This window comes from Thermobia domestica, chromosome 6, assembly GCF_964235325.1.
Source record: "Thermobia domestica chromosome 6, izTheDome1.hap1.1, whole genome shotgun sequence".
Classification (NCBI taxonomy): domain Eukaryota; kingdom Metazoa; phylum Arthropoda; class Insecta; order Zygentoma; family Lepismatidae; genus Thermobia; species Thermobia domestica.
Window position 1 is genome coordinate 79714827 of NC_137459.1, and position 25550 is coordinate 79740376.

Sequence of the window (25550 nt, forward strand, 5' to 3'; positions counted from 1 at the left end):
AGGACCTAAATGCAGAGCAAAAACAGTGAGGAAATATTTCGAAATTGCAAACATTAGAGTAAATGAAATATTTATGTTACTTTTTAAATATTTCTAATCAATGAAATTAAAAAAAAAGAAACAGATATAGAAAAGAAAAAAAAGAGAAAAGACATGTACTCATCTTGTTCATAAGCAGATATTAACCTTAAATAATTCTGGAAAATGTTTGATTCATTAATATAAGTATCATAATATTACATACGTGAACAGGATTAATGCTGTTTAGAATATATGCTGAACCATTCATAATTGAATGTTTTCTTATTGCACTGGTTTTCTTTCTTTTCTAAAAAAAAAGGAAAAGTTGGTAGGGAATATAAGCAAATCTGACCTGTATACACTGATGGTCCAGATTGAAAATTTCCAAAGACTTGGTACTTTCCCCTTTCTTTTGTAATATTGTAGATAATATTGTGCACTTCCATTGTCAGGGGTGAGCATGAGAAAAGTAAATGCTCCAATAGAATTAACATTGTTATATTTTTTTTTTAAATCATATATTTTTAAAGTTTTCCTTGTACCGACAATTAGTCAATCTGCACGTTACGGAGTTTATAATTGGTTCTTAAGGTGGATTACGTGATAATGACGTTTACATTATTTGTTTGATTTCAACCTTATCACTTAGAGATATGTAGCTTTTAGAAATAAGTTACTTAGATATTAGTCTTTCTTTATGAATTTTCTCGATTTTATTCATAGTTTCTAAATGTACTTCCATATTATAAATCTCTATCCTTTTTCACCAACTTTATTAGTCTTTGCAACATTTTATAATTGTAAATACATTTACAGTCATTGTCCTTGTTCGTACTAGCTTTTAAAATACACCATTCGCTTCACGCGTTTGTATAGAAAAAAAAATATGGCTATCGCTATGGTAACGGAAAGGAAATTACGACATCACTATTTCAGTCTATATAGTTGATTATATGGAATTTCTAAAGTTATAAACACATTCGTAGTTCCTTTCAGAAGTACCCACTAAACTAGTGAGCTAAATTTAGTGCCTGGGTAACAAATGTTTTGCACTTATAACTTACTTTTGCATAATGATTTTATTTTACGCTTTCTCCGAAAATTTGCTCAGTTGTTGATGTAATCTCTTTTTGTTCCTTTATTGTTTCAACAGTATATATATATATATATATATATATATATATATATATATATATATATATATATATATATATATATATATATATGTGTGTGTGTGTGTGTGTGTGTGTGTGTGTGTGAGTGTGTGAGTTGGCAGCTGCACGCGGTTTTGGCTGATTATTATTTGATAGCATAAACATGCCTCTCAGCTACTTGTTCTCCCGTTTTTAGTTCTAGTCTATTGTGTCTGGCGTGTCAAATTACCTGCTACTTATTTAGTTTCACAATTAAGATATGTGCACATCTGATTATGTTTTAAAGGCAAATGAGAATTGTTTTAACGTTCTCGCTGGTGGTTCAAGGACTGCGTATTATTTTTGTACGAACTGATTACGGGGAATTTAATTTTCTCTCCTTGTGTTCCGGAAATCTGATAATGAGTTGAGAAAAGCAAGGAGCCCGAGGTAAATTTCAGAGGTTTAAGACTCTCTGTGAAGCATTCCGATTTATGAATGCACCAAAGAGAGAGAAGAGAGCAGAGATATATATTTCGTTCAGATAAATTTTCTTCAGTTTGATCCAGAAAGCAAATTATTCATGTTTTGCACTGTAAACAATATAGGTTCTATATATGAACTGGAAGAACACCATTTCAATAATTTATTTTGTGCTGATATTTGTGTATAGTATTATCATACGGGAAATTAATAGTTGAGGCGAACAATTTGAATTGAGTACTTCCTATCCTTTCCAACTTCTTTTGTATATTTTCCAAAGAATATTCATGAAGTAATAGTGATTAATATTTTAAAATAATAATAATAAAAATTATTAAAAAGAATATTCACACAAGTGCCTCTATATAGCATAAAGTAGTAGTATATTGCACAATAGAAACGAGCGATATTTTCTTTTTTTAAAAAAATGAGATAAACCCTCGTTATCCTTAATGCACTACTGAAGTATTTTCATTGAAATAACCAACAGGAAACGAAAGCTATGTGCTTCGATTTTTTATGTAAAAGTTACTTTGAAACTTTATTTTAGCCGTTAGATTAAATCATTCCATTTTCTGAATGATAGCAACTACTAGCAATGAATGGATTCTTTTTTTAAGAATAAATAATCGCAAGCAGTAATTAACGAAGATCACAAAGTTTTTAGGATATTAATCGTGAAAAATGACTTTTTGTCTTACTTTAAAAAAAATATGTTTATTTTTCGACAACTTAGTTTTGACCAAGGAACTGAATGGTTCTAAAACATCAAAAAAAGTAAGTATTATTTTTATCAAATTTGTTTTATTTTTATAAATTCATCATTATATTAAAATATCACAGAACCTATACTTAAAATTACAAGTTAGAAACTTATAGCTACCGGTACTTTAGTAATACTTAATAAACATTATTTAGTTAATTAACTGTCTTAGGAACATTACTTCCATCGTCTGAGAACAATGTTGACGCATTCAGATTAAGCATAAGAGATACACTATTTCAGTAAATGATATTTACACACCATCAAAAGTAAACAAGTTTATTATAACACTGCGCCCCCTTTAAACTGGCCATGTTTTGTACAACAGTACATGTTCCAGTTGCATTCGTGCACTCGGATTTTCTTATGAGAAGCGTGGAATCTTTGGGGGAGGTCCTATACTACAAGCCACTATCTATGTATAGTGTTGAACGGGTATTATTCTGCAGCTGAAAACACGATAAGTACTTGTAAAATACTTCCATCTATATTGTCTTAAAAAAAGTGATCGTTTTTATAGGAGGGTAGATATGAAGTGTAAGATCAAATTTCCATGTAATATCAATCATTTCCCTGTATAGTTTTATTGAGAAAGTGCAGAAGCTATGTTGAGTTAGAAAGGTTGAGAATTTCGAGTAGAAGCAAAATCTCTTCTACTATTGACTTACTAAAATATTCTATGAAATATTGAAAATATAAACTAGTTGCATAAGCAAAACGTTTTATTTCATCATTCTAGTTTATCGAAGCTTACCCATAATACCAACTTCAAAAACAACTGACAAACAAAACCAAAAAAATAGCATTTTTGTCTTATTATTCATCTTACATAAAACGTGTTTATTCATGACACACTCTAATACATTTCGTTTGATTAACACGCATTTGTAAACTGAAATTTGAACTCTGAGTTTCATTTTTGAAGTAAATGAAACTTTAAGTACAATAGTGCGTATCCATCTAATAGTTGTTTAATGCATATTAGGAATAAAAGTTACCAACAAACAAGACGTTGTTATGTACATCTTTTGACAGATGATTGTATTGTTACCTAGAACTGCTTTTTGTTACAGCATTTCAATACTTATATATCTCTTGTTCCTATAGTCTTTTGTGTCCCTTGGAATAATAATAAAATATACAATACATAACGTTGTTTTAATCAGTAATTTATTTTTAGTTTTGATGATGTTTGAATATCGTATAAATTAGTATGGTTTGGACTTCTATTAATAAGATTTTTTTTGCGGATTTTGCAATTTAACCATTCTGGTATATTGGTAATACATCATTCATTTTTTCTAGCCATAAATCATTTTCGGTAATTTCACCTACGGAAGAATAACGAACACTCTGCTGAGTTACATATTTTAAAACCACATTCATATTTACTCTACAGCATTAGGTGGTTTATCGTTTAGACGAAATCAATTGTGAAGCAAGCATTGAAATCACCAGTGTTTTATTAAAAGAGATTAATTTTATAAATCGTTTTTTTTTCTTTCTCTGGTAGAAACAGAAACAGCGATTTTAAATGTAGTGGTTTCAAAGGAAAACTTCCGAAAAGTGAATTTAGTAGACGAGTCATTTTAAATGTTTATTCTGTATATAACTAAAAGTTCCATAATTTTCTGCTCAACTAAGCACTAACCTTTCACATCACTCCCTATGTCATGCTTGATCAATTGGAAACGAAACGCAAATTTTAATATTAATTTTGCATCATAATACAGTGGAGGTCGCTGCAAATGATTACTGCAATGTGTATGTATTTATCTATGTGTGTCTGTTTGTATGTGTTTGTGTCGTATTTGTTAGAATTAATTTACTTACTTATCTAAGATTTGATTGGCTTTTACGTATTTCAGTGAATAATCTAACGTTCAGATGTGTACACCGCTATTAATTCTATTAACTATGCTATAGTTGTTATTTTTTTATGTTAAGCTTAAACGTAGAGATTTTTTTTTCTCTCTTAATTTGGGGTAAATAACTTGACAATTCAACCAAAATTATTTTAAGACCAATATTCATGTACTGCATTTGTGTAGATTGTTTCGTACTAGCAAAGATTTATCTGTGACAGAATAATCAATTTTACCCAGTAACACAATCTATGTACATATTAATAACTTGCGTCCCATTTTTCGCAGCTCATCATTGTTTTCACCAGATATATTATGAAGATAATTCTTATAAGCAACTTACATATAATCAGAAAGAAAAGGATGTCATGTCATGCCTATCTGTCAATCAGATGTTTCACTTAATCTCTCACAATCTTTGGATCCAAAGATCAAATATATTCCAAGCAAAAGTTTCTTTGTAGGCCTTATATCTCGAGAACTACATATAGTGTAACCAAACCAAAACAACCAATTTACTCCGTATGATGTGCTCAAAAATATGAAAACTCGATTTAGGGACCGTTCAAAAATTGTGTGGTCCCTGATCCACAAAAATCAATATATTTCATACAATCATTTTCCTGTACGTCCCATATTTTGAGAACTACACATAGTGAACCTAAACCAAAACTACAGATTTACTCAGTATGATGTGCTTATTCCGTAAAAATTATGAAAACTTGATTTAGGGGCCGTTCAAAAATTTTGTGGCCCTGATCCACAAAATTCAATATGTTTCATTCAATCAAACATTTTCTTGTACGCCCCATATTTTGAGAACTACATATAGTGTAGCCAAACCAAAACCAACATTTAACTCAGAAGTAAGGGACCATATGGTTGTCGCGCAAATCAGATGCAGATATACGCCATCTGATTGAGCATGTAAAGATATGGATAACACAGAAATTTAAGGTGCTAAGGGCCATAGGGAGCGGAGCGAGGAAGGAGGAAAGATTGAATGTCGGCAAAATTGAAGAAAGTCAGGAATGACGGGAAAAGTTAATATCTTGCAAACAGGGAAAGAAAGTCAACCAAAAGAAAGAAACTAAACATAACAAGGGCATCAAGGACGAAGAAAGATCATAATCAGGGTTGCCATCCGGACCGCAGTGTTGCCAGCGCTTCATAACATTGATATGGAAGATGTAGCACAGTATAGCAATTCACGCACAAGGGAAAATATTATTAACACAAAAGACAATTGAAAAGACTCTGTACACGTACGTAAAAAGGTTTAACGATAGTCGTGAGTGAATAATGTACATGGGGGAGAACAAATGTAGACATGAAAGTGAAAGGGATACGCATGATAACACAGAAACGAAAGTGTTTGGGAGCATCGTTCCATGATGATGATGATCGGTGTTCTGCCCGAAGGCAAGTTTTGACCTGAAGGTCCCTGAGCTGGATGAACCTATGGTGGTTTGCTATTGCCTTCCATGGGCTGATAATGACGTATAAAGTACGGGAGCTACAGTTTAACGAGGGATCCGAACCTTTTCTGTTCGATCCGGGATTTGCAAATCTTCCTGGAAGAAGTTTTGTGGCCCAATCTTCAGGGTAAGGATCGTGTTTTGCTTTTGGTTGACTCCTGGACTCCAAACAAGGAAGACACTCTTTACAACATGACAGTTCCTAACGGTGTTCAATTCTACAAAAAGCTGATTCCCTCGAAATGTACAGGCATTATACAACCTGCTGATGTGTTCTTATTTCGTCCATTCAAAAACATGGTGAAGTTCATCACAGATAAGTTAGTGTTCTCCGGTATTAATGTGTGGCAACGTGAGAACTTTCTTCGCCTTCAGTCATTTGTTCATTACCAGTTTTCCTACAGGCGATTCCAAAAGATGATACGCTTTGCGTTTTTCAAATGTGGCTACTCCAATGAACATCCTGGACAGTTTGAAACACCTTCCGCATATTGCTTTGAAAAAAGACTCACAGAGGAATGCTGCAGAGTCCTTTTTCAGCTTGCTTTCATCCGCTGTGCTCACTGTGAGAAATGTTTATATGTTGACCACACATTCATTCGTGATCTTCACGTCAACTGCAATTAAAATACAAATGGTGCATACTGTTCTCTATTTTGCTCCATTTATATATTCACGCGGGTGTAATATTCACTCACGACTACGTTAAACCTTTTTACGCACGTGTACAGAGTCTTTTCAATTGTCTTTTGTGTTACTAATATTTTTCCTTGTGCATGAATTGCTATACTGTGCTATATCTTCCATATCAATGTTATGCAGCGCTGGCAACACTGCGGTCCGGATGGCAACCCTGATTATGATCTTTCTTCGTCCTTGATGCCCTTGTTATGTTTAGTTTCTTTCTTTTGGTTGACTTTCTTTCCCTGTTTGCACGAAATTAACTTTTCCCGTCATTCCTGACTTTCTTTGCCGAAATTCAATGATTCCTCTTTCCTCGCTCCGCTCCCTATGGCCCTTAGCACCTTAAATTTCTGTGTTCTCCATATCTTTTCATGCTCAATCAGATGGCGTATGTCTGCATCTGATTTGCGCGACAACCATATGGTCTCTTACTTGTCAGTATGATGTGTTTATTCCTCATAACATACAAAAAAAAAAAAAAAAAAAAAAAAAAAAAACTTGATTTACGGGTCATTCCAAACTTTTGTGGAATATATATTCTTATGTGGTTCAGACCTCTAGCTACATACTTGTTTCAATCTAAAACTTTCAAATAATAACATACAATTTGAATTTAGACTTCGTTACGTCTAACACTTTTTTTATTTATATGAAACAATTAGAATATAGTGCACTGTATATCTTGCACTCAATATGCGTACCACCAGTTTAAAATATGCATATTAAGTTGTTCATACTCAACAGTTGTTTTAATTTCTTCTTTATGTTACTATTTATATGTGATTATCTTTAGTTTATATTTGCTGTACCAATTAGTTCAATAGATCGTGAGTCATTTACCCACTAATCCAATTCAATAGAATTAGTTTTTATTATTGATTTATCCATTCCGAACTCTTCCACTATCTTCTAATATTTCATTTTCATCTTTAATTCTTCTTAGCTTTCAAAATACGTTCCTCTTCCACGCTTAAACACCGAAATGTTCTCTTTCAAATCATGCATTACCTTGATAATGGTACATTCTTTCCTTTTCTGTTTCTCCTATGTATCTCGCATCGCAGTAATTACAGATGTACATATACACTATTTCTTTTCCTTCTTGTAACATGTCATTATTATTATTATTTTCTTCTTTTATATTATTTATTAAAATATTAAAAAGACAGCATATCGTTCGCAATCGATGGAACTCTTCTGATCTTGACCAAATCTGAAATGGTGATTAAACTTCATGAGCTTACTACATGCATGAAATATTTTGTTGTGCAGGCCTTTCGTCCGTCAGTTGTTGGCCATCAACGTTCCCGTTCGACTTAGTAAAATGTTATTATATGGGGATATGATATTGACAATAGGCCCTACTAATCTAATCTTGACACAATTTAGCATAGTAGTAGCTATCGTGTAGCTTAGTAAGTTGGTGAAACATTATGATTTACAGGCCATTCTTTCTTGAGTTATTGACCACCAAAATCTTGGCTTGGACTGAGTAAAATGAAATTTCACTAAATCACGATTGATAAGACCCATACGATCTTGACCAATCTTGATGAGGTGATAAAGGGTCGATTAGATTTGTACACATTTGAGCAACTATATAAAATATTATGGTGTGCAAATGTTTAGTTCTGAAGTTATTGACCATCGAATTTGAGTTTGAACTCATGAAATCAAGAAATTTCGCTAAAATACAACTGGTGGAACTCATTTGATCTTGGCCAAATTTGGCATGGTGGTAGATTTTCATGATTTTACTACGTATATGGAATATTATGCTGCGCAATTTTTGAACCTTAAGTTATTTCTGATCGAATTCATGATTTGAATTTTATCAAGTGGGGACCTTTAGTTATCGAGTTATTACCCGCCAAATTTCGGACTTAGATTTAACTAATTTGTTACGGGAAATGTATTTGCAATCAAGACTTGCTATAAGTCAATGAATGACGAATATTTCCTCTATAGGAAACTTTCCTAGTTTTAGGAAACAAGTCAGGCTTTGCCATTTTTTCTCGTGTGTGTGTGTGTGTGCCTGTGTGTAAGGGTTTCATACATCAACTGTCGTTATGTAAAATCATTACGAAGTTTAGAAATAAACAGTTATATTAGTAGCTTTATATATAAAAAAAGTTTTATAAGGTACACAAGGACAAAACAAACCTGTGTTCCAAAGTAAATTACTCACGAACAAGCTTTTATGTATAAAAATATTTTATTTGTTTTCGCCTTTGGACTGTGCATTTGTTTGCTGCAAATTCATTGTAATGAACACGGAAAGACGCAGATTTATTGCATTGTCAGATAAGAAATACAGACAACTTCCTTAAGCACAGCCCCCATGATATTTCTAAAAGTTTCGTAACAAATGCCTTGCATGACTTCATGTCATTATTATTAAATGGTGTTGTGAATAGCTATTCAGTTGAATCACCAACTATGTTGCTCACATGGTTTCTGGACATGCGACGCACGAATCACGCTGGTCCAACTTACGAACAATGTTAGTATTGGATACTTCGTTGATAGTAATAAGTGATGCAGTTCGTGTAGCATTGCAATAACTACCTTGCAATTATAAAATACATTTTTTTTTGCCTCTGGATGGACTGTTTTCTGACAACTGAAATCCGTCTTAGGGTGAACCAGTGCTACAGTTTGCGTTTCCACACATGTGCAGTAGCACTTATTGTTCATGGAAAAAAAATGCACAAGTTTGGTTTGCTAAAGGTAATGACAATAATACTAGTAAATCTACTACTACTACTACTACTACTGCTACTATTACTACTACTACTACTACTACTACTACTACTAATAATAATAATAATAATAATAATAATATTTATTTCTGTGCCATGAACATCCTAACGGCAAAAATACAGCACTTTATCAAACAAGATTAATACATATTGCATACAATGCGAGCTACATACTAAAACAATAAAACATAATGATAAAATAAAACAATATCGGATTAATAATTCCTTGTCAAATTAATATAAAATATTTTTAGTCTCAATATAGCTACATCGCCATAAATACTAAAAATAATATTTGCCAAACTCTAAAATTCATGCTTCTATACTGATAAAAATAAATTAAACTAAATTGAAAGAATTGGTCAATCTTTTTAAAATTACAGATTTCGGATTCAAAGGAACTAATGTTGATCTATTTCTTGTATTATACATTGGTACACTCATACATATATTATGCAAGCAATATTCACTATGATAGCTATTGTCTAGTAGTTCCTTAATAAAATCTCTTTCAATAAGTTTTCTCCTGTCGCTCAACTCCTGTAATCTCCAAAATTGACACCAGTATGCATAACTACGTGAGTAGTAATCTCTATTCATTTTATGGCATAGTAACCAAATAAAACATTTTTGTACTGACTCAATTTTGTTTGCCAACGTTATACTATACCTATACTATTCCAAGTAACTAAACGAAACTCTAATCTTGATCTTGTAAGCACTCTGTGTATATATATATGTATATATATGAACTGGTATTTCTAAACTCAGGCCATTGTTTAAAAATATACCCTATTATTCTTCTCGTCCCTTGGATTATATCATTTATATGATAGATAAATTTCATATTTCTGTCGAACACTATACACACATCTTTACTGTGTTCGGATTTATGCAATGTTACTCCATTAATTACATATTTCCTCACGTAGTACTGGGTTTTGTTAGTATATGTTATGTATTTAGTTTTCTCACGATTTATTTTCAAAAGGTTATTTTTACACCATGTACTAACAGTATCTAGATCTTCCTGTAGTAAGTAGTTATCATACTCACTATTTACTATTCTAAATAATTTTATATCATCGGCATACAACAAAATATTTGAGTATTTATTTTTCCCAGGCAGATCATTAATAAATACGGAGAAAAGAAATGGTCCCAGAGGATATCCCTGAGGTATGTCATTCTTTATACAACCGTAACTAGAGGTTATTTGACCAATTTTTACTTTAAATGTTCTGTTTGCTAGATAGCTCAAAAACCACAGATTTCGGATGTACAATGGAGATAGGCCTATATTTCTTAATTTATGAATAAGAAGTTCATGCTGTATGTAATCAAAATCTTTTTGACATCTCTCTCTCTCTCTCTCTCTCTCTCTCTCTCTCTCTCTCTCTATATATATATATATATATATATATATATATATAGTGTCTACTTGTAATCTATTCTTAAGTCCTAGATCTGGAAAATCAGTAAACTGTACAAGATTCGTAACAATCGATTTCCCTTTATAAAATCCATGCTGAAATTAACTTAATTTCTTTTTTGCTTTAAAATGTAAATGTTTGTGTATTATAATTTCAAAAATCTTGCAAAATGCATTGACTAATGTTATTGGCCTATATATATATATATATATATATATATATATATATATATATATATATATATATATATATATATATATATATATATTTGTAATTCTACGATCACCTGTTTTGTGTACTGGTACAATGTATACTTGTTTCCACATTGAAGGAAACTCGCCATTTCTCAGGGATGCATTATATTTGTCAAAGCAGTTAACAATTCAGTACTACTCCTACTACTACTACTACTACTACTACTACTACTACTACTACTACTACTACTACTACTAATAATAATAATAATAATAATAATAATAATGTAGAGGTTAATCAAATCCACGTTTGACATAAGGAATATTGGTATATGGACAATTACTCGTTTACTTGCCTATATCGCAACTAATATCTGGTTCAAATAGTAGCAAATTATGCTGTAGGGAATAACAACAAATTTGTTACTTTTCAATATGTTTAATTCTAAAGCATACTTTATTATTTCAACACAAATATTTGCTAATATCTTACCAACCTTTGATAGCGCTAGATTGAGGAAAATGTATTTATTTTTATGTGCATTAAAACATAAGAAATAAAAGAGAGTACAGAAATACTGATGAAAGTAAAGTCAGACCGCTTTTAGTGCTATTCATTAGCTTAGTTTGTAATTATAACAATTCTAACCTAATTGCCTTGCATGTCGAACATATATATGTAGCACTCGTTTTATGAAGCGATGAGCTCAAATGACGTGTGTCACAAACAAATATTCACCCTACTATAGCATGTATAGGTAAGCTGATTGACTGCCTACCTATTTGCAGGCGCTAATTCTCGTGTTATTACTAGAGAACAGTGCTAAGCATGTACGGGTAAACTGATTGGCTGCCTACCTATTTCTAGGCGCTAATTCTCGTATTATTACCAGAGGACAATGATAAGCATGTACGGGTAAACTGATTTTTGTCTGCCTATTTCTAGGTGCTAATTATCGTATTAATACAAGAGGGCATTGACATATATTTGTTTGTCTTTTTTTTAAAAAAAAAAATATGAATTATTTTCGTTGCGGTAAGGAGCATTTTATTTTAATTTTTATAAATAACTTAAGTAAATGAAGATTATAAATAAATAGACAATTAAAAGAAATATATCAAGCAACTTGAGAAAAATACTAAAGGGTAAAAATAACAAAAGTGCTAAAAAGCAGACAATAATAATAATAAAGTGCTTTACAACAGAAAATAATTTGTTTCTATTACATGTATAAAAGAAGATGGAGTCGTGCCAAGCCCAACAAATTAGTGCCTAATATAAATTTATTTCCATGGTAATTTTATGAGGCATCAGTGTGTTTGGCTTGGCACGACTTCAAGAAAGATTTTTTATAGATAATAGTAATAAACTAGTTTCTTAATTTTATATTTGTATCTATATTATTATTATTATTATTATTATTATTATTATTATTATTATTATTATTATTATTATTATTATTATTATTATTATTATTTTATTATTATTATTGTTGCATCTTTCTAGTTTTTCTTTATTATATTTTATGTTTTTTTAGTGACTTTTATTGAAGTCGTTTCACTTTTTTATTTTTTTTCAATTTTTCTATTTACTTTTAAGTCACTTTTGAAGTCAGTTATGTTTTTTTTTTTTGCAAAATATTTTATTTTCTGCATTTAATGCGTTTTTTTTAAGTCAGCTATTTTTATTGTATTTTTCATTTTTTTCTTTCATTTTCAGTTTCCAAATAGTTCGGTTAATTACCTAAACTAAAGATGTGAAACAAACTTTCTATAAGATTGATATCCCTACGAAACATGCATGAAGACATGCGTAATAATTAGTTACCAAAATTATCGATTCTTCTGTTATAATTATAGATAACAACCTTCCTTGTGAATACCTCGGCGCATCAGTGAAGTCTCCAAAAGAATGCCAATTAGTCTAAAAATGTAGTTAGCCTTTCGCGAATGAGATGACGTTAATATCTCAAATCGCAAGGTATACTAGTTCCATCAGGTCATGTTTAAACTTATTTGATATCTGATAGTTGAGACTAGTAAATGTGCAAAAAAGTGTTGGAATTCTTAAAATGCGATGGAAGATATTGCGCCTTGAAGATGAGTTAATTTTCCCCAAAATTATGCTACGTTTTACAATTGTATTTCGATAAAGATACAAATTGTCGAAAGTAGCCGTCATCAACTCAATGCTATTGTGATGTAATATTCTCTCTTCATTGAGAAATAAATTTATGTGAACTGATTTACTAGGAAACCACTGAAATATAACTAAATATTCTTCAGTTATTAATTTCCTTTCTTTCCCAGTAATTGCACACAAATGTTCATCAAATATTCTTGAGTACTTTTTTTATGGCGTTATATATTTTGGTTATTTTATATGGTTATTTTCTTACATATTGTTTTATTGATTTTTTGTGTCTGTTTTCTTTTTCAAGTGCCCAAATAGCTACTAACAACAAACCTATAAGGAGTTACGGTCGCCCATTGATAGATCCCTTATATCTGTTTTCAAGAGTCGAAGATTTGACTCTAGGCCATGTGAATTCGTAGTAGACGACATTGAGAGAGGGAGAGAGAGAGCGAAAGAGAAGGATTACTCTTGACACCAGATACAAGCGCTCTACGAATGGCTCATCGTAAGTACTTATAGGTTTGCTGTTAGTAACCTGCGGATAGATAGCCATTGCAAACGGGAAGCATGAGCATAACAATCAGTTCAAAACAGTCGATTTTGATGTCCAAGGTACTTTCTCGCAGGGAGCGACCAATCAGGTGGTGCGGTGGCTCAGTGGTAGAGCGTTGTGCTTGGGGTCTCTGGTTCGATTCCAGCTCAGGCCGTGTTGATTTTGTGGTGGACAAACACCTTGCTCGTGAGTTTTCTCGGGGTTCTCCCGTTTCCTCCCACTTTCTTCATTTCTCATCATCACCGTCTCCTTTAGCCTAACCAGCATAACCGTGGGACGTAAAACTCAAAGATTGCATTCCATTTTTTAAATGCAACAAATCACAAACTTTTCTTCAATGTTTATCGCGGGTCGGATGCGAACAGCGAGCCCCACTTAGTCATCACTGCTTTTGCTAACTGAATAAAGATTGTTAAAGATAATTTACAATTTAACTCCAGAGATGTATTAATAACTGCAAACAAAATTACAGCATGTTAGCAATTAAAGTATGAAACGTTTATTTTAATAGGTTTTGAAGGTTCTTGTATAGGTTTTACTGACTTTGAGTTAAAAAATCATTGACAAGTTTTATTATCGTTCAGAACGTACCCTAATTGTTGTATCGAAACATTTTTTACCCGGTTCTAGAATTCACATTTCATATTATACATTCAGAATATGCACTCGTGTGCTACTCATGTATCTACGTCATATGATAAAACATGCCATAAAAATTGAGATATTAATATAAAAATTAATTTCTCGATCACAGCCAATAGCAACACTGTAATTTTGACAAGGTCAAACAACATAACTTAACATTGAACACCTCTGATTTAAACACTTGTAAAGAAGTAAAAAGAGCTGACTTCTATGAAATACAAAAGGAGAGGAAGTCACTAATATTTATGTGTATAATATTGATTATAGTGATGTTTTAAGCCAAATGTTCTATATTCATTTGAGTCAACCTTCCTTTCTGCATATTTCCTTGAGTCTAATGCATGTTCTAAACGTATTGTAAAAACAGTTTCTTTTAAACCAGAAATAACCAGTTTAATACGACAACCAGATAAACTGCTTTTTTTAAAGTCTTCAAACACTGACACGACGCACCAAAGATCTTAATCCAACCAGAATATTATTTGATTGGTGGAAATGTGGTCGTGTCGCAAGTGACATTATCAGTGTTGTTAGTCTCACCAAAGATTTGACCGTTGGTGCCTTAAATTAACTCTGTCTCTGAAATGTATTTGCCAAAAAGTTGAGAATGTTTCATGAACTAAGAATTTTCCGACACTCTCTGACACTCTATGACATACTGTATTTGCTTCTTTCTTTCTTTCTTTCCTATCTACATGTCAAGAGTCCAATTCTAAAGTTTTATCAAGGATTTCTTAGCACCTTGTACTACAACAATTACGTGGGTGAACTGGACTGCATTTGTCTTGAGAACACACTTGAAACTACTCAAGTTTACTGTGATTAGAATCCGTACTCTAAGCGTAGAAACAAATGTTTAGTATTTGAGTATTAAATTATAATTTGTATCGTAACAAGCATTCAATAATGTCATTCCTATGCAATCTTACTGAGGAATACACACCGAATTGCTAGCATCTGTTGAAATATATGTGTAAAAGTATTCTAATTTTCAGGTTAACTGCAAGTTGATTTGGAGTTTTATTGAGTTTATTTTTTACCACTTTTTAAAATAGTTTTCTTTTATTTTCGATAATGAATACTTATACTCTGTGACAAGTTACTTTTTTTTAAATTTATGTTTTCTTTCCCTGTTTTTTTTTTCTTTTAAAAAGTAATGTCCCCTGTAATTAGAAACGCTGACATATACAAATATTTACTTATCTATCATTGAAGTCCGGTTAGTGGGCATGCGACTTCCATTGAATTTGTTTTATTGCCAATGGAGTTGAATAGCTATCGATTCTCCAGAGTAATGTTAAATCTGACAAAGCTTAATTTGACTCAATTGTGGAGTGAGCACTCCCATATCTTCCGCATTTCATTCTGTCAAATGCCGGCAACTGACGTAATCAATCAACAATTGTCTGAAACGCATTCTTCTTCAGGCTATGTTATTTATTCGTGTTTGTCAAAAACACAAGAAGTAGAGCAATAATGAAGTAACGTATTCATTAAGAGACTGTAACATTTTTAGCAATTACGTAAAACTCAATGTTTGTTAGAAAATTTAATGTTGTGGTATATTAAACAAATATTTTGTTTCACTTGGTGACAGGGTTGAGTGATTACACATAAAACAAATCTAAATTCTAAAAAAAAGTATTAAAATTGTCCTTACAAATATGTATGGATGGGTAGGTAGATTTTGATATTTTATAAACTATCATATTGACTTCGTAAGATAGCCTTACCTGTATAAATAACAAACAAGTACTACAATTTGCGCACATGATTATGCTTTTAACGTTTTAAATCGTCTGTGGTCGAGAGAAAGTTTTAAGCCAGAGAAGCCATGCGAAAGGAGAGACTATTGTACATAACAACAACAATGCTTGCTTCTGATACCCATGCACTTTCGTGGTCGCCGAATCTGACGGGTTTCTTAACTCTCAAAGACCCACTCCATTTCACACTTGCTGTCGGTTGTTTGTCGGCTTCAGTTTTCAATACTTTGTACGCTCTGCAGTTTTCAACGAGGGTACAACAATATGAAATGTTAGCTTACACATGTTCTTTTCTACAGTCTATGCTATTAATATGAACTCTGGAAGTTTAGGTTTTGCTTCGGTTGATGCAAGTAGCAATTTTGCAAGAAATGGGATTTATGCCTTTGACTCTATCCTGCCTTTGAATAATTTTATTTTTTATAAAGAAAGAAATAGTTTAATACATCTGTGTAAAACTGGTTTTCTACGTGACGTAAATTGCTAGAAATTGGTGTAGTTTACGTAATAAAAGCGTAACAAGTAAATTGCCTTGCCAACCTTGGTTACAATACAATAGACTAATAAACTATAAGGAATCAGCATTAAAACCAGAAGTAATATATATATCACTTAAGGTTTTAATATAATGATAAGTTCGGAGATGAAACATGTTATTGGGAAATCAAATAATATATTTATATATATGCAAGTGTGGTTTGTCCGTGCGTGCCACAAAGGCTCCGAAACCAAGACCCGGAGCTCCATGTGAGTTATATGGTATTGTAGCCCTGTATCCCCCATCCATGAAGAAGGTTTCGGTTTGGGCCAACAGGGGTCCTAGAGGCAGAAAACGCCCTAGCAACGGTGTTACTGTGCTAAAAAATTGGGTTAAATTTTAACGACAATGCGTGCATTTCTTTATTTTCAATTTCATTGTTGCTTTTCTTTCTACACAAGTCATTGTTGATCGAATATTCCAGAACGTTCTAGAATTATCAACAATCACTGAAAATGTTACAGACTGTTATAGAAGTTACCCAAATGTTCGAGCATGTTCTAGAATTTTCAGGGTGCTCTAGAACCTTCCAAGATCTTCTGATCCAAGGAGTTCTACAATGTTCCAGAAAGTTCGAAATTGTTGTAGAATGTGCCAGCATGATATATTATTTTTCTATAGGTTCGAAAATGTTCTAGAATGTACACCACTAGGAAGGTATACATTAAGAATACGGGGTCATTTTTATTAAAGTTTTCAGGTATCTTTATCATTATGCTCAGGTTCTTCTCAACCTATTTAATGTTTTAAAAGGAAAATGGTGGGGTTACGTCAAGATTATAGGAGCCAGACAAAAGAACCTACCTTAACCTAATCTAACCGAATCCGAGCTACTACTACTATTGGTATTACTACCAGCACTACTTAGTACTACTACCAACTACTACTACTACTGTTTATACTACTACTACTACTACTATTTGTTCTATTATTACTACTGCTACTACTCTTACTACCAACCAACCAACTATTAATATACTTCTACTAATGGCTGCCTTCCATATCTAAACACAATTATCTCTGTTGCGCTCCTGAAGTTTACCTGTTCCAGATTGAGTATCGCCATGCTCCAACACAAGAAAAGTCTATATAGAGTAGCGACACTATTTCCACAAAGAAACGTGTTTCAGAGTTACGGTAAGAATTACTTATTCAGAGGCATAATTAACTAAAATTATAGATTACTGAGAAACAACTTTTCTGGAAGGTTCATTGATAGAAAAGTAAATACATGTCAGTTTCATTTTCAAATTACTTAATGCTCTTTGGCACCAGTGTGCTCAAATAGCACCAAAGAAAGTTAACAGGCAACGATGGACCGGAGTTTGAGCCATTACATTTATTTGCAAGTTTGTTTAAAAGAAGATATAATGTCTACATACATAGCTGAAAATACAATGATCATCGCTTATCGGCCTTTTGGCTAAGATCAAAGTGTAGAAATACAATGATGGTTTAAGAATTATCACAAACTACCTAAAATGTTCATTTTTCGCACGAGGAAAATACGTTTATATGAAATGAATTACTCTCAATAAATTGGAAATTAAATATATGCCAGGAAAACTTTTAAAATATAAGATCGGATATCCTATGTTTAGCAGAAGGGGTCCAGCTCTTTTTTTCTAAAAAAAATCGTTACAATTTTGGTAATTTCTGTTCACATTAGTTTAGTTTAGGTTAGGTTAGGTTAGGTAAGTTTAGTTCAGCTTAGGTTAGGTTAGCTTAGGTTAGGTTAGCTTAGTTTATGTTATATTGTGTTAGTACAAGAGTCCAGCGCAATTTTCCAAAAATAAAAAAAATGATAGGATTTTGCTTATTTCTACTAATATTAAGTTAGTTTAGGTTAGTTCAGGTTAGTTTTGGTTTGTTTAGGTTAGATTATGTTGGATTTGGTTACGTTATGTTATGTCAAAGTACTTGCATCATCATCAGTACTAAGTGTATTAAACGTAATTTAAGAGTGCTAATTAATAATAACGTTAAACAGAATGCCGAAACGTAAAAGAGGAGGTAATCTAGCAACTAGATAACAAATGTAGTTTATAAGCATGTATTGTAATTAAAAAAAACTTAGTTACGTATGAAATAAAATGAAAATAACATTAAATGTATACCAGACTTTCTTTTCACTACAATTTTCATTATTTGAATTTAATAACATTATTGTTGCTTTTCTTTTTAAATGAATTTCCTCTCACCAAATTTTCCATTCTTGCATAATCGTGCACTTCATTCATAAAAGTTTGAAAATTATTAAATAGTAACAAATCAATTTATAGCGAGTCGCCTATCTCCTATAAACATATTTTCCCCGCGCGAAGAACGGGCATTCCATCTAGTAATAATAATGCTAAACATTCCCGTTAACTCTTACCGTTTTTCAATTACGGGGATCCGATATTGAAACACGAAGTGGTTTTAATAAATGGACAACGACTAAGATGGAATCTACTCTTTAATTCTTCGAACTCAATCCACATATATAAAATTTCCGATTTTGCTCAATGTGATTGAACACTGAAACACTTATTAACTCCTAATGCTTACTTCTTAAGGATCAGCATTTAACAGCAATGCATTTTTACATCCTGTGTTATTATGTATGTATTGCTATCATGCTTCTTGTATTTGAATTTATAAAATATTTAGTAACTAAGTATGCGTTAATTTACAATATTAAATTATTCCTTCCTCCTTACATGTCTAGTGGATAGGACGCGCGCCTTTGGTGCACAGAGTGTCGAACTTAATTCTCAATACAAAAGTATTGAGCGCTTTACGATGATTCGAATTTAATCTTAAAGTGTAGATAATTGTTTGATTTATCCTAAGTGTTGAAAAGAGACGCTAAGCTTTAAGAAATAAACAAACAACTTTTAGTTTAAATAGAGTAATAAGAGCGGGTCTACACTCTACTTCTGGGAGGCTGATTTATCGCTACATCTTTTCATTTCGATTCTGATACCTTTCAACAGAAGCTCTGCAGAGACGAAAATGAAATGAAACAAAATATTTAAAATTTACATCCCACGGATATGTTGTATAGGCTAAAGGAGATGGTGATGATGAGAATGAATAAAATTGTGGCATGAAATATGTGGTAGAATCTCCAGAAAACCCACGCACACAGTGTTTGTCCACCACAAACCTCACTTGGCGTAAGCTGGGATCGAAACAAATATTCCATGCACCAAAGGTGTACGCTCAACCAATGAGCCACCATGGTCTCCTTCAGAGATTGGTTACAACGGTCACGCGATTCCGCTAGTCTTCAATGGCTAAGCAAGTGAACATATGGAAAGTGACCTTTACATCATGACAATGTGTCGTGTCACACTTCAGGAATTGTGTATGCCTTTTTGTCCGAAAAGCAACATCTGGTCGTACACCAACCTCCCTAGTCACTAGATTTAGCTCCATATAAATGCTATCCTGTCTTATATATTGAAGTTGAAGGTAAAAGGTAAATATTTAGAACCCATCCAAGATAACCAGACGATGAAACTCAGGCGCGTTTCCCAACAAATATTCCAGGACTTCCTCCAGGGATGTTGACAATGTTGGAATCGGATTGTATGTGCAGTACTAAAGTGCTTTCTAGCGAACAATAGAAGGTAATTCGTGTCTATGACTTATTACAATATCATTCAGAGAATGAAATGGACAAACCTTGTATTATACCCTAATACTAATACGTGACTGCATAGTTCTGGACAACTTTAGTTGTAAAGAAAAATATCATCATACGTCGGAGAAAACATAATCTATGTATTAAATTTCGCATACACGACATTATATAAAATATCACAAAAATGTTATATGTAACAATAACCAAGAATGTTCAATTTGTAATACAACGCAATACAATGACATAGTTTGTATTAATTTGACGCAGTTTAAGCATTACATTTACAGAAGTACTCACATGAAGCTGCGAATATTGAAGTTACCACAGTCTTTCAAGCATTCCATTGTATGCTAATCTACTTAAGAGGAATTTACGGAACGTCGTAGCTTATCGGCGAAATTGAAATTGCCAGACGCATGTGGTTGTACTCAAATATTCATTACAAATAGTACATGAAGGGTCCAAATAGGTACAAATAGTCATTATAAATAATACGTCTCTTATACATTGTAATAGAATGAGTAAAACAACCATAAGTTTTATTTCATTGAAACTGAAGCTTCTGGTATGAACAATATCGAATTTGTGTGGATTCGATTCGATATTTCCCAACATACGGATGTGTGGGAAATTGTTCTTCAGTAGACAAATATTGTTATGAACATTTGAAATAAATACACGGTAATGAATCACACTGTGGATATGCACTCTTTAAAAAGAAATTATCTACCGGCTGTTGGGACTCTATTATCATGATATATGCATATATATATGCTTAGAAAGCGCAATATATTTTTTAATTTTACCTCAAATTAATTCGAAATAGTTTTCATGCATATATGATTGTTTATTAGACTGCAGATATTAATTGTTAAGTCGTAGGAAACCAGTCAAATAAAATAAAATGCCGTAGCAAAATACAAGGTGCCAAAAGTAAACAGAAATTACATTTTTCTTAATGAAGGGTACTCGATACAACGAATCGTGAACTGCTAATTACATAATTCAATTCCAGTAAAAATTGTCTATCTTGGCCGCCATCTCTTGCGTTGAAAAATGGCCAACTTATGCAGGTTGTCTGCTTGCAAAAACTCTGAATCAAAAACTATTATAAATTGCATTAAACAAATGTATTACTTATCTTGTAAACAATGTGTAATAATTAAAACATTGTCTTTTGTTTGCAGTACAGTATCTTGTGTGTAATATGGTAACGTACGCGCATTCGATACGAGAGCTCTATACTCAATGCTCGTTGGAGCCAATGCGGTTCTAATTCAATATCAAGCTGAGCTGTGTTGATAAGAAACGATAAATCCCGATCCAATAAAGCGTTGTCTCCGTTTTACTTTCACAGACTGGTTTGAATGTGTTAATTCCAAAATGTTAATAAATTGCAAATCGCTAAGCATTTTTTTAAAAAATGTTTTTCTTCCTTTGACGTATAACAACATTATCAGATAAGATCATCAGTTCCAGGAAATACTCGAAGTATCCGAGCTGTCTTACCCTTCTAAGTACTGAAACATTAAAACAGTTTCTGATTTATGCCCTGTTCATCCCAAGTTGCTGAAAAAAGTTATACTATTTCATTAATTCTTAAAAAAAAAAAAAAAAAAAAAAACAATTTGCAGCATGAATCCGATCCTCATATATTATAACTTTTCTACAGGTGGTCTGGAGAAATTTTCAAACACGTAACGAAAACAAAGGACATCATAGTTCAATGAATCATTTTGAACTAGACTATTAAATATTTTGCAAATGTAGAATATCAATGGTGTGAATCTAGTCATGCACATGCTGTCAAAAGACATAAGCAGCTACAAATTGTATCATCGCTTTCTGTATCTTTGGATAAGTTACTTTCAGTGAACAAGTTTTTAACTTCCTTCCGTTGGTGTGTTGATTTTGCAAAGCGTAACGACAAAAAAAAGTCTATTTTTTTTTTAAGAGATTAAAAAGGTTATGTGTGTTGTTAAATGTCCAGCACACAGAGGTAAGTTTATCATTAACAGAATATAAATACGACCAAGTTTTAAGATAGATACTTGACAGTAATAAGTAACATAAACATGATGGAAAATGCGTGCGTTACGAAAATAAGACCGATCTAGGCAGTTGACCAACTTACAGAGTGTTTTTTTTTTTTCAACTGGAAGCGTTTTGACCAATAGATGAATCCTTTTAAAATGCATTTGAAAGAAAAGTATTAACTGGTGAATTAGATACATATCGTCATATCCAATCCGTTAACACAATGTCAAAGTATTAACAAAATACATATTATGAATACTATTGGTATAACATAATATGCTTTTAAAATCTTAGAGAATCAAAATCTAGTCTGCCACATTCCTCTTTTGTTGCGGTCATTAATTGAAGTGCTCTACTGTAGATGTTGAAGTTTTGATACTGTTACAACAAAGTTTGGTGGTTTATTTGAACAAGCTTAGAACAAACTCTTGATGTGGGAGATTTCCAAGTTGTTGAGACACACTAAGAACCATTGCAAAGCTTCCAGAATCTGGAAAGGAAAGGAAAATTACCATTCGAAATGAAACGCACTGAAGCGTGGAAAAAGCTAGTGGGAGAGGAAGTTCAGGCAAAGAACATTACTTGTAATGGAATTATGAAAATCATACTCCCAATTTTATCTTGCCAGTCTTAGTAGGGTTTCAAAAGAACAATCCAAGTAAGAGCATTCGTCCATGACCAGAGTCGATTTCTGTGCTACTAATGTGTATCCCAGGTGACGGCGTCTGATGAAACTTAATTTTCAGAGAAAATTTTCATCCGGAAAAATGATTTGACTTTCCTCTCTTTTTCCTCTCTGCGTCTCTGTTTTTGCATTTCACAACCAAAGGTGGGTGGCAATGCTCTTAAAAAAAATATTTCTTTTTTTTTTCACAGTCAAAAGTAGCAACTTGCTGAATCAGCACAAACTGCTTGAATTTGCTCTACATAATATTTTCATATCCGATTACCTTAAATGTTTCTGCCTTTTGTATCTCAATTCACCACTTGAACGTGAGGATATTTCTAATTTTGAAAATGCGTTTTTCATCTTTAAATTTATGTTTGAAATTTCAACCAATGTTCCGCGTATAAATATTCAAATGAAATTACATTATTTCCCACAATTTAACAAATGAATTATAAGGCTCTATAAATAGTACTTGCAAATTAACTGCTCTTGTTTAATCAAACTCTATTTATTCATCTGTGTAAACTTTGATAATTTAGAAGGTGTTTCAAATTTCCTCTCACATAAAAAAAATGTCCGTGTTATTTTTTTTTTAAATCTCATCTACGTGACGTATCCTCTCGTGGCCTATCCAACTGATAAGTACCATTATTTGATTGATGTCACGCATGTATTTCGTTTGTTGCAAATTCAGGTTGGATTATATAAAACAATCATAACAGCACAATCCACATGCAACTAGTGCTAGAGCTTAATTACTTAAAGTTCAGAAGAAAATAATTTAATAACGTGTTGGTGTTGTTGCCAAGTCTTTCTTCCATACTTCGACAGAGATGCATTTCCCATATACAAGATTGTGAATAAAATTTTAAAATTCTAGTGAGCCTTCATATAGGATAGAATTTTGTAAAACAAAAAAAGTAAGATTTAAAATTGTTTATTTCTGGACTAATAATAAAGTCATAACAAGATTATCTGGTATAAATTTACTTATTTTTGTCTTTTCAACCAGACTGACGTAAAGTAAAGCTTTATCACCAATAAGAGTTGCAAATTTGGCATGTATATAAAACTGTCTAACTCGATTATTATTCTTTTTTTGACAGTAGTTGTTTGGACGAATTCTTGAAAAGTCTAACTGAAAGACAATGCATAAACATAATACGTTGATTACCGCAAAAGTCACGGCAGGTGAAAACAACGCAAAAAAAGTGAGACATTCAACTGAAAAGTTCTTACTTAGCTTTCTCTTGTGTCGAAAGCTATACTAACAAGTAAATGCTCTGAATAAAGTAATCGAGCTAGGAAATGAGACGTAGCGTACTTGATGTAACATGTGAAGAAGATAGTATTAGCAATGCTATGTGGCCCGAGTACTATATATGGTGGAGTGAGAGGTTTTAGAACATGGTAGGGGGGAGCGAGATTAAGTTGTTGAAATTCTCATAGGAAACGTAGGAATTCAGCGTAAAATTGTATAAGAGCGGGTTAATATTGTGAATATCAAAATGGCACAGGAGCGATATAACCCTCACCTTTTCATCTCCTTTCACACTGAGATAAGAAGACTATCAATATTTTTTTAAACTTTTTTTTTTGTATTTTTTTCAACATTCCAATAGCACAGACTTTCTCTCCTCATGTTATGTTTTAATCCCATCCCCTCCACTACACATGATGCCCATCCATATAAAATCTGCTATATTCACTATTTATTATTTTTCCACTATTTCTCAATTCAGTTACCTCATTTATATTACTAAGCTACAACACATGAAAAATATGAGTTCATATTCAGTAGTTTACACAGCAGTAATCATCGCATGATCAAAAGTTGTATTGAAGAAACTACGTATCAGTTTTAGACACATTAAACATTACGTTTCTTCCATAAGATGCATCATTTAGCTTAGTTTCAGATATCAAACGTTAATATGCGTTGATATGCATAAAAGGTTTCTTCAAAAAATCCTGATCACCCATCATTTTAAATATATATATATATATATATATATATATATATATATATATATATATATATACCTGTCTGCATTTTTATTCACAGTTAAAAGAATAATCAAATAAATGTGCATATTCTCTGATTAAAAAAAAACTTCAAAAAGCTATATTCTACGATGGCTGTGACAATATATATATTACAGTGGCGGATCCAGGATATGATCAAGGAGGGGCTAAGCCATAGTTTGCCGCTTTATTCAGTGTAAAATAGGATTTAAGTCCATTTTAGCCAGTGTATACCATACCCCCTTGGATCCACCTCTGTATATATATATATATATATATATATATATATATATATATATATATATATATATATATATAATATGGAAATACAGAGATGTTGTTCCTTAACAAGACTATGCAATGCCTAGATAATGAATATACAGTGGTATACACTTTGCGCGAAGGTTAGTTAGTTATTTTGAGTAAACATATCATTCAAACTCGAACATAATTTCATCAGAGTTAGCTAATTGGAATGTACGTTCTATATACTGTAGAATTGAGCTGAGAAATAATAATTACTTTTCAAAGCAATGTTATGACTAAGTATAGTAAACTTGAGAAATTAGTTCGAATAAGCCAAGCAAACGTTTTTTATTATTTAAGAGAAAGGAAAATAAACAAAAATTGAATATACTACCCTGATGAAATATTGCATAGTAATAAAAACAATGTTAAACGTAGTGAGAATAACTATTAGCCTTATTCTTCAACATTAAAAGTATAGACTGT

At 32.1% G+C, this 25550-nt stretch overlaps 1 protein-coding gene across 5 annotated transcripts in view; it reads left to right on the plus strand.

Annotated features, from left to right (window-relative positions):
- The window catches only part of LOC145688072 (cell adhesion molecule Dscam1-like), a 1774182-nt gene that overhangs the window by 368882 nt on the left and 1379750 nt on the right, over window positions 1–25550 (plus strand). The window lies entirely within an intron of this gene.